We start from the raw sequence: 11,485 nt of genomic DNA, 5'->3' as shown, positions 1-11,485 counted from the left end.
CGGCATCTCGCTTCTTACGCACCAGCTCCAGCTTAACTCGGTCCCACAAAGGTAAGGGAGTGCGACACGCAGCGTGAATTGCAAAAAGAATAAGTTTGGCTTCAGTCTGATAATGCATTAATCTTTCATGGCTCCCAGAGCGCCGAAAGGCTGCCAGAAGGACGCTTCGATGGCTGACGCGCAACTGACAGAGTCAGCGAACTTCATTAATAGGCTCAAGAGCTTTCAGCACTGGTAGACCCAGAAGCATGGGGCGCAAGGGGTTACACCGCGTACACAATTTCTTGGACAGTACGTTGTTTGCACTGGATATTGACAAGAAACTTTCCGAAAACATGCAGCGGCTCTTTCGCGGGGCCTGTAAGGTTATTTCGCACTTTAACAAACTGGTAGGTAACCCAGGAAATGTTGCAGGTGCATCAGAAACTTGTGCACCCGAGTCTAGTTTAGCGAACACGGTAGTGGCGTCAACTACAACATGAGCATACTCAGAATTAGAGTGCCCTCGTGCACCGCTCCAACACATTACGCCCGTTTTTGCATATGGAGACAACAAAATTGCTCTTTCCTTCGTTCGCCTGGAGCCTTTTTCCGACACACAATCTCAAAATGACCGAAGCAACCACAGTAGTTGAATTTTGCAGGTTTTGCCGGGCAGGTGGTCCTGGGGTGCGCTCCTTCACCGCAGTTGGGGCATGGAACGGGAGTGCATGGTCCGCTGGGCTGTTCTCTGGCGTGCTGACCTTGTATGCCAGGTGCTGTGTTCACTGACGAGCTGGAGGGACGCTATCATCAAGAGTTCTTCCGGGGTTGCCGTGGTCTGACCCCATCCAGGTTTCTGGCTTCCGGTGCAGAAGGTTCGTCGCTGGTTTCTCGCAGCTGTTTGTGCTGTTGTTGGACGGTTTCCTTCAAGCTAGCTTTTGCAACACGCTTCGCGAATGTCAATTTCCCATCCATTTGTGGTGGCTGGGAGACCATCCCGACCCTGAGGCCAACGACAAACCAGTCCTATATTATGCGTTCCTTCTCCAGGTAGTCGCACCGGTCCACTAAAGTGTACAATAGATTGACGAATTGGTCGACTGATTTTCCCGGTTGTTGAATGCGTCGGTGGAAACACTGGCTTTCTAAAACTAGGTTTCTTGTGGCTACAAAGTGTTCGTCGAACGTCTTTTTGGCGACTTCGTACTGCTTTTCCTGCTCTCAGGTAGGGCGAACAATGAGAAAATTTCTCTGGCTTCTTTTTATATCGTATGGAGTAGAGTCTGAACTGGCGCCTCTTCATTCCGCTCATTTAGGCCTGGGCCGAAGCAGTAGTCATCGAAGAGTTGAATCGAACAAGGACTTTCAGATGTTCGGTCCAAGTTAAAAGTTAGCGGAGCTGGAGCAGCGCACACACCGTTGAATTGCTTCCCTCCGCTGTCTTCTGACATGGCGCCACTTGACAATACAGGTGCAACACCCGTTCAATGTAAGAAGCGGCCACTTCTGACACTCATGGCGTGTTGTGTCCTACCAGTAGGCCAAGCGCAGCTGGGGTGCCGCAAGATCCGGGAAGAGAACTGAGCTGCCGGCGATGCTGACAACGTAATGACAACCCTTATTCGGTGCCACCGGCATACATATAAATCAAACACATATGTGAATAGTAACGTCAAATACAAACTGCACTTGACAACTCTGGGTGACAGCACGAAATAACCACGCACACAACACGCGGCATAGTCATGATCACCACAATGCACACAACTTCATTCACAACTTGACCAAGTGGATATACAAGCTTAGCGATTCCACTGCCTCGCTACCTATCTCAAACCACTGTGCTTTACCGAGGATATTGATCAATAGTTTAGTTTTCTGCAAACTATTCTCAGTGCCACGGTTTGGCGGTGTTTGTCCAGTGCGGTAATCATATGGTTTGCAATTTCTGCCCCGAGTAATTAGCAAGGCTACATCATCAGCGAAACTGAGGTTACTGAGACATTCCCTATTAATCCTTATTCCCACCTGTTGCCAGTTCACTGCTTTGTATACTTCTTGTGAACATGCGGTGAATAACATTGGAGAGATTGTGTCTTCTCTTATGACAACCTTCGTTATATTCATTTTACTGCTCTCCTTAAGGAGGACGATGCTAGCCCTGGACCCGTTCTAGATATTTTCCAGTATTTTTATATACTGCTCATCTGCACGCTGGTTCTGTGATGTCTGAATCATTGCTGAGGTTCAAACCGAGTCAAAGTCTTCATCATAGTCGTAGAAAGCTATATATAGGGCTTGCGTTATGCCGGGCATTTCATTATCACCTGATTGATTGTGTGTATGTCGTTCATTGCTGAATAGCCTTTACGAAACCCTGTTTGTTCTTTAGATTGACTGAAATCTAAGCTGGCAGAAATTCTGTTAGCTATTACCTTGGTAAGTACCTTGTAGGCGACTGACAGTAAGCTAATTGGTCTGTACTTTTTCAAGTCCGTCATGTCACCTTTCTTATCGATTGGGATGATGTTCGAGTTTTTCCAAGATTCTGTCACACTCACGCTGATTAGGCATTGCGTGTACAGGTTTTCCAGTTTTGCTATTACAATGTGCCCGCCATCCTTCAAGAGGTCGGCTGTTATCTGATCTGCCTCAGGTACTTGCCCTCGCTATTCTTTCGAAGCATTCCTTACTAAATCTGTTGTTTCTAGTGGTATGTCTATCTCCGGTAAAATACTTTCTCGTTGGGGGTCAGCCTGGATATCCCGGCTACTGTACAGATCTCTATTAAACTCCTCAGCTACCTGTTGGAGGTGAGAAATCGGGAGAACAGTAATGCAGTAATAAATCGTGATAACAGTAGTGCATCGCTGGCGAGGATAAAAATACGGGAAATTATTCCAATGAGATATGTTATTTGGCGTAAACACATTAAATTTGGTACTTGCATCATCGTGGATCCTGCCTCAACAGCAGTCATACATAACAAGAAACAATTAAACGAGACTTGTGCTAGCTGCGGTAACAGAAAAGCCATTTGTCTCTGCAGAAATTGCTTAACCCATTTTGAACCCAAGAGAAAATCACCGTTTTAATATATCGCCAGAGAAACTGAATGAATTGGCCGAATTCTGCTTTAAATGGCCAAAATTCAGTAGGCACCACCTAAAGTAAACTGGAGTTGCCTTTCTGAAGGAAGTATTCATATAGAAAAACAGTAAAACAAACGGAAATTTGGAGGTAGGCACTATATATATATATATTTATATAGTGCTTATATGTTTATATCTATATATATATACATATAGTTATATATGTATATATATATATATATATATATAGAATATGTATATATATATATATATATATATATATATATATATATATAGTATAAGTAAAGAGTCGGATACACAGCAAGAACAATAACAAACAATGTTTACTTACGTAGCGGCAACGGGACTTGCCTTCATCAGAGTAAAGTTACATGATTTCTTTACTCTGATGAAGGCAAGTCCCGCTGCCGCTACGTAAGTAAACATTGTTTGTTATTGTTCTTGCTGTGTATCCGACTCTTTACTTATACTATTTCTGCGCGCTTTGTGAGTTTATCTTTTTCTAGATTTATATATATATATATATATATATATATATATATATATATATATATATATATATATATATATAAATCTAAAGAAAGATAAACTCACAAAGCGCGCAGATATAGTATTAGTAAAGAGTCGGATACACAGCAAGAGCAATAACAAACAATGTTTACTTACGTAGCGGCAATGGGACTTGCCTTCATCAGAGTAAAGTTACGTGATTTTGCTGACGCAAACATTTCGAACCCATTTCTTATATAGGTTTGCATAAACCTCTGAGAAGGAGCGGAAAATGTTTCGGAAATGGAGAGTGTGCATACAGTCAGGCTACGCCTAAGTTACAACAAAAAAAGGGGGGGTGAGAGAGAGAAAAAGGGGTCGTGTTAACAACGCAGCGTTCAAGGTTGCATCATGACGGGTCAACGTATGCCGCGCGGCCAGCAAGTTCAGACAATGGGGGAAACTGGACAACCGCGGTGTGAAAAGAAAGGGAAGAGTATACAGTAAGGTATTCAGTGGCTGGAGAGACTGGTTCGGGCAGAAGCGAAGATGGGTGTGCCCCCCGCGGATGAAGAGAATAGATAGGGGGCACAAAAGAGCATTTCACAGAAGCTAGCAACTGAACAGGAAATAGGTAGGGCCACGAAAGGTTAAACATGAATAGATCACAAAGAGTTAAACATTCTTAAGTGGTGGTGGGAACGAGGCCTCCTTCCCCAGGACAAATGGCATTGTTGAGCCGCATTAGGCTAATAAAGCGGCTGTATTAGGAGAGTTTCTGGGAATTCTGATGGGAAACTCGAGGGTAGGAATAATGAAAAAAAATTATGAAGCCGCTAATTTTAATCGAGGGATAAGCACGTTTGTTTTCCGTAACTTTCATTAATTCTAAGTGTACCTGACCCAAACTTATAAATGAGATAAGATTCCCGAACCTCGCGGTCGTGGTGCGTTTTGAAGGCGGATTCTAAAATCGTTGCTTTAAGATGTTCAAATGCATGCTCAGGACTGTTCACATGTCTTGACAGGGGCAAATAAGGGCAGCTTTTTGCATGGGAGCGGTGATTATTGAACCGTATTCGGAAGGGACTTTAATTTTGGCAGGTATATTGTTGCCTACAAACAGTGCACTCTAGAAGATATACGACATTAGCGGAGTCACAGTTAAAGTTACCTTTTATATTTACGTAGTAGTCTGAAGCCGTGCTGGTGGCGCGCTGAGTAGTGGTCATGTGTGGGCATACTCTACATCGGGGTTTATTGCAGGGCATGCAGCCAGCAGTTGCCGGTCGGTTGATACGAGAGTTAGTCAGAAAGTCACCTAAATTCTTATTACGCTGGTAGACAACGCGTGGTGGTTCGGGGAATATGCTTTTTAAGCGGTCACTTTGCATTAGGATATTGTGATGTTTTTTTAGCACGGTTGACACTCTTGGAGCGGAGGATGAGTGGGTTAAAACTAAGTTAGTTGGCAGGTTCCCGTGCGGGTTTTTTTTTCTTAAAGAAGTCGTTACGGTCTAATTGGTTGGCTCGCACAATATCGTCGTCGATAACTTTTTCCGGGTATTTTTATTCAGGAGGGCGGTCTTGAGTTCTCGACAGTTTGAGTCAAAGTCGGCTTGGTTTGAGCAAATTCTCCTAAATCGGTGGGCTTGGCTGTAAGCTATTCCTGTCATGCAGTGTCTGACATGGCTACTTCGGAAGTGCAAATACTGCCGCGTGTATGTCGGTTTTCTACACAGTTTAGTTTGAAGCCGACCTTGGAATGTAGTAACGGTGACGTGATGTTTTTTTAGCACGGTTGACATTCTTGGAGCGGAGGATGAGTGGGTTAAAACTAAGTTAGTTGGCGGGTTCCCGTGCGGGTTTTTTTTTCTTACAGAAGTGGTTACGGTCTAATTGGTTGGATCGCACAATATCGTCGTCGATAACTTTTTCCGGGTATTTTTATTCAGGAGGGCGGTCTTGAGTTCTCGACAGTTTGAGTCAAAGTCGGCTTGGTTTGAGCAAATTCTCCTAAATCGGTGGGCTTGGCTGTAAGCTATTCCGGTCTTGCAGTGTCTGACATGGCTACTTCGGAGGTGCAAATACTGCGGCGTGTATGTCGGTTTTCTATACAGTTTAGTTTGAAGCCGACCTTGGAATGTAGTAACGGTGACGTCCAGAAAGTTTACACTGCGTTCCGAATAGGAATGAGCAAGGGAAATACTAGGATAGGCTAGGTTAAATGCCTCAATAAAGGTGAGGAGCTCCGCCTCACCGTGTTGCCAGATTATGAATATATCATAAATATACCTGTTATAGTACATTGGCTTTAAATTTTGCGTGTCATATATATATATATATGTATATATATATATATATATATATATATATATATATATATATATATATATATATATATATATATATATATAAATTAGAGTCACAACGAAAAACATAACAATATCTAATACGACGTTTCGGCTGGAAACCAGCCTTTTTCAAGTAAAGTACAGAGGTCGTATACATTGTATATGTAGGATCGCAGGGAGTGCTGTGAGCACGTGGACACATTATTTCAAAAATGTACAAGAAGGAAGAACAGTAAGAAACAAGTCGAAAGAAACATACTGCCCGACTGGGCGCGCAGGTAATCCATCTCAATATACAACGCGGCGAAAAGCAAACGCGTGGCACTTAGGAAGCGTGTTTCCTTTAGCCACCGCCCACCCACGCAAAGCAATATTAAGAAAAAAAGTAAACAAACAAGGAAGGGGTACTGGGCATTTTACTCAAAGGAGCGGAAACAACCTGCCGCATTAGGCGCAAGCGTAGAATCGACAATGAGTCGTCCGGGCACTGGGGAACGCAAAATGGCAGAAGGTGACGTTGAAGTTAAAGAATGGAGGCGACAGGATTAGCAAGGGGGCCGCGTCCTGAAAGGAAAATGCCGCGGCTTCAGGAGGAGACCAGATAATAGCCACAAATGGCTTATCCCCGGCCCGCGTCACGGGCACAAGGTGGACAATGACGGCCCTTCGGAGGGCGCCGACGCCGACAGAGGTGTGTGTAAGAGCCACCCAAGAAGAGCGCAGGTTGTTCGAGGATTTTGAGAAATGACACACAAGGCAGCAAATAAACAAAGAAACAGCACACAGAAAAAAGCAGTTGAACGAGCTCCCGGCTGATGACATGAAATGGGTAGATACAACAAATTGTCAGCTTACATTTGATATTTTTGCAAGTAAAAAGGGTTTGCACATTATGAAAAAAGTAAAATAAAGATGTGACGCACGTACCAAAACAAATCTTCAGTGATCTAGGAGAAAAAAAAAGAAAAAAAAACTTCGTAGCTAGTCATCAATGGCAATATAAATTCGCACACAGCATTCTTTAAACAAACTGACAAACGAAAGAATACAAAGAATACACGTGTACAAATCGTAGAACATGGGGAACCATAGCCGTGAACAAAAATAGCTTACAAAGTGACATTTCGGGGAAAAGAGCAATGAAGCATACGGAGAAAATAAGTTATTCACAACACTAGACCGAATAGTGCTTGGAAAGTGTAATGATGGGATACAGCAAGATTTCGTGCAGGAGAAGCATTGAAGCACACGGAAAAGTAACCTGCTGACAACGATCAACCATCCAACGGTTGAGAAGTGGTAACGTGCGATACGTTCCGCTACAAGGTCTAGGTTTGAAGGCACGACAGCCTTCCCTGAGACTCATTGATACCTCTTGTGAGAGTGTTATATTTGTGGATCAGATAAGATTTGCAGGCTTCCCTGTCGAAAGGGGTTTTAAATCCTGATTGGAGCACTGGCCTTAAATTGGTCGAACGGGTGTTTCAAAGAGTTGATATGTTTTGAAAGGGGGAGATAAGGTTTAGTTTTTGCATCGGATCTGTGATTATTGATGCCAGTTCGAAAAGAATTTTCAGTCTGTCCAATATATTGCGCACCACAATCACCACATTCTAGGAGGTAAACTATATTTGCAGTGTCACAATTAAAGTTGCCCCTGATCTGCATGGAAAAGTCAGATTCCCTGCTGTGAGCGCTTGTTGTTGGTGTCATCATTAGACGCAATTTGCACCGGGGTTTTCCACATGGTGTGGAACCTGTGTAACTAGTTTCTCTTGATCGAGATGATGTTACAATGCCTCTGATGTTTCTTGCCCGGCGATACACCACGCGTGGTGGGTCTGGAATGACGTGCTTCATTCTTTCACTCTGGAGCAAGATGTTGTGGTGTCTTCTTAAAATTTCATTGACGTTTGGGCCAGATGCCGAATATGTCAGAATCAGATTGGTTTGTGACCTCGAAGTGGAGGTTTTATTGCCACTAATAAGGCTAGAACGCTCCTGCTCTGATGCCTTCCTGATTGAATCTTCAATGAGTGGTAGTGGGTATTTCTGCCGTGCGAGGTCAATGCGGAGCTGATCACAATTAGAAGCGAAGTCATTTTGGTTAGAGCAAATTCTGCGGAAGCGTAGGGCTTGGCTGTATGGAATGGCCGTTTTGCAGTGTCTCACATGGCTGCTGTGAAAATTCAAGTATTGGTGTCGGTCGGTGTGTTTTCTGTACACAGAAGTATCCAGTCTGTGTCCGTTAGTTGTTATCCGCACGTCAAGGAAATTTATTGTAGAAGTTGAATACTCGTGTGAGAACGAGATATCATTGTGAGCACTGTTGAAATCGGATGTGAATTGTTTCAGGGCTTCCTCACAATGAGACCAAACCAAGAAAATGTCGTCGATGTGCCGCTTGTAAAACAGTGGTTTTAAAGGGGAGTTCTCCAAGAACTGATCGGTCATCTGCGCTGGGGCGCTCCGTCAGCGCCACCCGCCGTTTTTCAGCGGTAGAGGTGACTATTACGTTGAAGATTGGTTGTCTTCTTACGAGCGAGTTAGCGCTTACAACAAATGGGACGACGCTACCAAGCTGCACAACGTCCCATTTTCTCTCGAAAAACCCGCGATCTTGTGGTATAACAACAACGCAGCGACCATGAAGACCTGGGCTGTCTTCAAAAACAACTTAACTCGTGACTTTGATCGACCCGCCGTACGGAAACTGCACGCTGAACAACGCCTGCGTACACGGGCGCAACTACCGGGTGAGAACTTCACCAGTTACATTGAAGACGTTGTGGATCTTTGTCGGCGCGTCAGCTCGTCCATGTCCGATGATGACAAAATCAAACACATCATGAAAGGAGTGGACGACGACACGTTCCACATGCTTGTGTCCAAGAACCCTCGATCTGTGACTGAAGTGATTGGCCTGTGCCAAAGTTTTGAGGAACTGCGCCGGCAAAGGGCCTTGGTTCACCATTCATTGCCGACCACGGAATCTCTCTCGAGCCTCACGTTCTCTTCGAACCAATTGCAGCTCGAGGCGAAAATCAAAGAATTTGTCCGCGAGGAGGTAGCACGTCAGCTATCGCTGGTGCCGTTTACTGAGCAGGCTTCGTCCAGCCTGCCTTCTGCTCTGCAGGCGACCATCCGCGAACAGGTTGCCGAGGCACTCCCGCCTGCTAACGTCGCTACCGCAGCGGTCGCACCCCTGGCCGTTCCGCAGGTGGCAGCTACAGTCGCGGCGCCGCTCACAGCTACAGTCGCTGCAGCTCCAGCAGTCATGCCAATGGCGTATGCCGACTGTCTCGCGCAGCCAGTGCACCCATCTTTCCGGTCGTTTCGGCCAGCGATACCAGCAGTGGCACCTCCCACTTTGCAGCCCGCTCCCCAGTTTCCACCGACCAGACCACCAGCTGTGCCGTACGGTAATCCCTGGCGCACTCCCGGCAACCGGCCTATATGTTTTTCTTGCTGCTGCCCCGGTCACGTTGCCCGTTACTGCCGCCGTGTCGCTTCATCTCCTCGTGTGCCCCAGACGTCCGCCTACGCCGCACGACCACCACATCATAACGTGTCCTCAGGACCACCTCCAACCTCGTTTCCCGCCGACCGTCAGATCTTCGAAGGCCGCCGATCGCCGTCACCCCGTCGCCGCTCCCTATCCCCCATGCGCCGCCACTCCGCCCCCACTCCAGAGGGAAACTGATTCGCGCAGTTCCTGAGGCACGAACTGCGTACCCGTCGAAATACCGAAGCCCTCACCTACCTCCGCAAAATGTAATTGACGTGTTAATAGATGGAGTACCTGCGCTGGCGCTTGTTGATACCGGAGCAGCTGTGTCGGTCATAAGTGCTAAACTGTGTCGGTCGCTGAAGAAAGTTACGACGCCACTTCTGGGACTTTCTCTCCAAACTGCAAGCTCAGAACATGTTGCACCTTTGGCTGCGTGTACTGCTCGGGTCGCCATTCAAAATAATCTCTACACGATTGAGTTCGCCGTCTTGCCCATGTGCTCACACGACGTTATTCTTGGGTGGGACTTTTTGTCGAACCAGAACGCCGTAATTGACTGCGCCCGCGCCGAAGTGGAATTCTGTTCGCAAAATGACGCTCCGACCCCGAACGATTCCTCTACTAACGGAGAAAAGCTGGCCGTAGACGAAGACGTGGATATCCCGCCGCAAAGCTCAGTTCTCGTCGCCCTTTCCGGCAGTACTCTGGCGGATGGACCTGTTTTATTTACGCCATCAAACGTTTTCGTTGCTCGCAAGGGTTTGCCGCTTCCGTTTGCTGTGCTGACACTCCTATCTGGCCGCACAGCGATGTTGGTTTGCAACCAGACGACCCGCCCTTTCAGCTTGCTTCGTGGGGAAACTGTCGGCAATATTGAACCTGTCGAATCCGTCTTCAGCCTCGACGTTTCCGACAACGCACCTTCACAGCAGCTACATTCGCTGAACGCAATTGGTCCCACCGATACGCCCACCTCTGACGACATCTTCCAGAAGTCCATCGCTTCCGATTTAGACCCCCCGCAACGCAAAGACCTTGTGGCTCTTCTTAGGAAGTTTCAGTCTTCCTTTGACTGCAAGCAAGCCCCTTTGGGAAGAAGATCCGCGGTCGCCCATCACATTGACACAGGTACCCACATGCCGTTGCGACAGCGACCATATAGGGTGTCGGCATCGGAACGTGGCGTGATTAGTGAGCATGTTGATGATATGCTCCGACGTGGCGTCATCCGACCTTCTCAAAGCCCCTGGTCGTCGCCTGTGGTCCTAGTAACGAAAAAAGATGGGTCCCTCCGATTCTGTGTTGACTATCGCCGCCTTAACAAGATCACGCGGAAAGACGTTTATCCCCTGCCTCGAATAGATGATGCCCTTGATTGTTTGCACGGTGCTGAATACTTCTCCAGCCTTGATTTGCGCTCCGGTTATTGGCAGGTCCTGGTTGCTGAGTCTGATCGACCAAAAACAGCTTTTGTCACGCCAGACGGCCTATATGAGTTTAATGTAATGCCGTTTGGCCTGTGCAACGCGCCCGCCACGTTCGAAAGAATGATGGATAACATCTTGCGTGGTCTCAAATGGCGGACATGTCTCTGTTACCTAGACGATGTCGTCGTGTTTTCTTCGGATTTCCAGACTCACCTGACCCGTCTGCACCAAATATTGACATGCCTAACTGCTGCAGCGCTCCAACTGAACCTTAAAAAGTGTCGCTTTGGTGCTCGCACATTGACTATTCTCGGCCATGTCGTGTCAAAGGATGGCATCCTACCAGATCCCGAAAAGCTCCGTGCTGTCGCCGACTTTCCCAAACCGACGTCAATGAAAGCCCTCCGCAGCTTCATTGGGCTGTGCTCGTACTTTCGGCGCTTTGTACGAAATTTTGCGTCTATCATTGCGCCACTGACCAAGCTCCTCGGTGGTGACAATGGCCTGTCCTCGTGGTCCAAGGAGTGCGATCAAGCGTTTACAACCTTGCGGCGTCTGTTGATTTCGCCACCCATACTGCGGCACTACGATCCGAACGCCCCTACTGAA

The 11,485-nt window shown here is 46.7% G+C and overlaps 1 pseudogene; it reads right to left on the bottom strand.

The window, feature by feature from the left end:
• Positions 1-263: 263 nt before the first annotated feature.
• On the bottom strand, positions 264-1,433 carry LOC144143193 (uncharacterized; annotated as a pseudogene).
• Between the last annotated feature and the right edge of the window lie 10,052 nt (positions 1,434-11,485).

The sequence above is a fragment of the Haemaphysalis longicornis genome, unplaced genomic scaffold (genome assembly GCF_048455015.1).
Source record: "Haemaphysalis longicornis isolate Haplotype H1 unplaced genomic scaffold, Haemaphysalis longicornis Haplotype H1 scaffold_6, whole genome shotgun sequence".
Taxonomy (NCBI): domain Eukaryota; kingdom Metazoa; phylum Arthropoda; class Arachnida; order Ixodida; family Ixodidae; genus Haemaphysalis; species Haemaphysalis longicornis.
The sequence above is the reverse complement of the archived record's forward strand: the minus strand, read 5'-3'. Positions and strand labels throughout refer to the sequence as shown.